This window comes from Schistocerca americana, unplaced genomic scaffold, assembly GCF_021461395.2.
Source record: "Schistocerca americana isolate TAMUIC-IGC-003095 unplaced genomic scaffold, iqSchAmer2.1 HiC_scaffold_98, whole genome shotgun sequence".
Taxonomy (NCBI): Eukaryota; Metazoa; Arthropoda; class Insecta; order Orthoptera; family Acrididae; genus Schistocerca; species Schistocerca americana.
The window spans coordinates 507,501-510,000 of record NW_025726763.1 but is presented as its reverse complement, the minus strand read 5'-3'; the positions used below and the strand labels follow the sequence as shown (position 1 = coordinate 510,000).

At 57.0% G+C, this 2,500-nt stretch overlaps 1 non-coding gene across 1 annotated transcript in view; it reads right to left on the bottom strand.

Moving 5' to 3' along the window:
* Positions 1 to 58, bottom strand: part of LOC124593320 — a 1,910-nt gene extending 1,852 nt beyond the window's left edge. Inside the window, exon 1 of the ribosomal RNA XR_006977967.1 lies at positions 1 to 58. This exon is cut by the window's left edge and continues 1,852 nt beyond it. This is a non-coding gene — a ribosomal RNA (small subunit ribosomal RNA).
* Positions 59 to 2,500: the final 2,442 nt, after the last annotated feature.

The window sequence follows — 2,500 nt, the reverse complement described above, 5'->3', positions numbered from 1 at the left end:
ACATGCATGGCTTAATCTTTGAGACAAGCATATGACTACTGGCAGGATCAACCAGGGAGCTGCGTCAACTAGAGCTGAGCAGCCGGCCGCCCGGGAGTGTGTCCCGGGGGCCCGCGCGAACACGCAAGCGTCCGCTCAATTATTCTGCAAACAGGAGGAGGCTGAGCTCCCCTGCACAATACACCTCGAAACCCTCTCAGGTCCCGGCGGCGCGCAGCGCCGTCCTAAGTACTTGGTCGGGTTCGAGAGAGGCGCAATCGCCCGGAGTTTGGCGAGTAGACGCTTTAGGTGCGACCACCCGTGCTCCCAACTGAGCTTGCCGCTGCCGACAGAGGCCCGGGAGCGTGCTGTCGTGGCATTGCCGGCGGGAGACAACACGCGCCACCTACGGTGGCCGGCAGCTCCAACGCCAGCGCCACAGAAGGACAAAAGCCCCACTTGGGTGCCGAAGCGAACACTCCCAGCACAGCGCACGCGCCAACACGTCCGCACAGCTGCGATACAATCCACCTGCGAGAACCGCAGAGGCGACCGAGCAGCAGACGGCGTCGCGGCGCCGAGCGCCGGGCGGCGGCGCATCCTCAGCGCACACAGTCCTCAATCGGACCAGCACACTGCAGATGTCCACCGCGCTTCGCACCGGGCCCGCGAGGACCTACTTTGGCCGCACGGCGCCGCGTGCAGGGTGCGCCGGCGCGCAGCTGCGCCGCCTGCCGCCTCCGTCGGCCGGCGCGCCTGCCACTGGCCGCCCCCACCAGCCGGCTGTAGCGCGTGCGCCCACGCACCGCGCGGCCAGCACGCCGGGAGGCCCCCCCTCACCGGCCGGGGACGGTCCCACCCAGCCACCGCCGCGTATCGCTTCACACCCACATGCCATTCACGTTCGTGGGCATGGTGGGTATCGCTGAAACAACCGGTTGGTAGCTCAACCGATCGTCGCCATCACTGATTCACCTCTAGCGAGAACAACCGCACCACAACGGTTTACCAGTTGTTCATTTGCGTAACGTCACCAGCAAACGTAGACGTCCATCGCCATTTGCAAATTCAACGATTGTTGCATGCCTGTGTCAGGTGTCACGACACACTATGTCTGCCCACATACACGCAACAACATGTGCACGCTTCGCGAACACGTGGAAGGTGGCCCCCGTACGTATGCGATGTCCATTGCGCGAACGACTGTCAACCGGCCTCTGTCGCATGTCGCAGATGTGGAACGCAGTGCACCATGCTATCACGGTGTGTGAGAAGAGACGACTACGTCTGACAACACGCGCCACTACATCAACAGACGGCTCATGCTGATCGCCATCCACGGCATACCATACTGCAATCCAGCTCTTATAGGGAGACGACACGTAGCTGAGTGCACAATATTTGGACCGTATGGTTCGCCGTTGTTGGCGCAGTCGTGGTACGGTCACACATGTACCACGATGTATCATTCAGTACATGAGGACCAATGTGCAGTACAGTGTGTGATTTGGACGTACAACATCAGCGGACAGTTGACACAAGCCGTACCACAACGTAGGCTGTGCTTCGCCATGCGAATGCCAATGAACAACTGCGAAGGGCATTGAGCATGTACGTCCTGCTGCCATCCGCATTACAGTGTATAGCTGCAAGGTGTTTAACATGAAGCGATACTCTGGGGACCGGGCAGTGCGAGTAGCAAACTATATTGCGGGGGTTGCAGTTAGGCAACACTACACTAATTTAACGCGTCGTATGACAATTACAGAGCAGGTTAAGGCCCAACGTGTGTTGGGTTAAGGCCCAACGTGTGTTGGGTTAAGGCCCAACGTGTGTTGGGTTAAGGCCCAACGTGTGTTGGGTTAAGGCCCAACGTGTGTTGGGTTAAGGCCCAACGTGTGTTGGGTTAAGGCCCAACGTGTGTTGGGTTAAGGCCCAACGTGTGTTGGGTTAAGGCCCAACGTGTGTTGGGTTAAGGCCCAACGTGTGTTGGGTTAAGGCCCAACGTGTGTTGGGTTAAGGCCCAACGTGTGTTGGGTTAAGGCCCAACGTGTGTTGGGTTAAGGCCCAACGTGTGTTGGGTTAAGGCCCAACGTGTGTTGGGTTAAGGCCCAACGTGTGTTGGGTTAAGGCCCAACGTGTGTTGGGTTAAGGCCCAACGTGTGTTGGGTTTAGGCCCAACGTGTGTTGGGTTTAGGCCCAACGTGTGTTGGGTTTAGGCGCAACATAGGTTAGGTTTAGGCGCAACATAGGTTAGGTTAAGGCGCAACATGGGTTAGGTTAAGGCGCAACATGGGTTAGGTTAAGGCGCAACATGGGTTAGGTTAAGGTACAACATGGGTTAGGTTAAGGTACAACATGGGTTAGGTTAAGGTACAATATGGGTTAGGTTAAGGTACAATATGGGTTAGGTTAAGGTACAATATGGGTTAGGTTAAGGTACAATATGGGTTAGGTTAAGGCGCAACATGGGTTAGGTTAAGGTACAATATGGGTTAGGTTAAGGCGCAACATAGGTTAG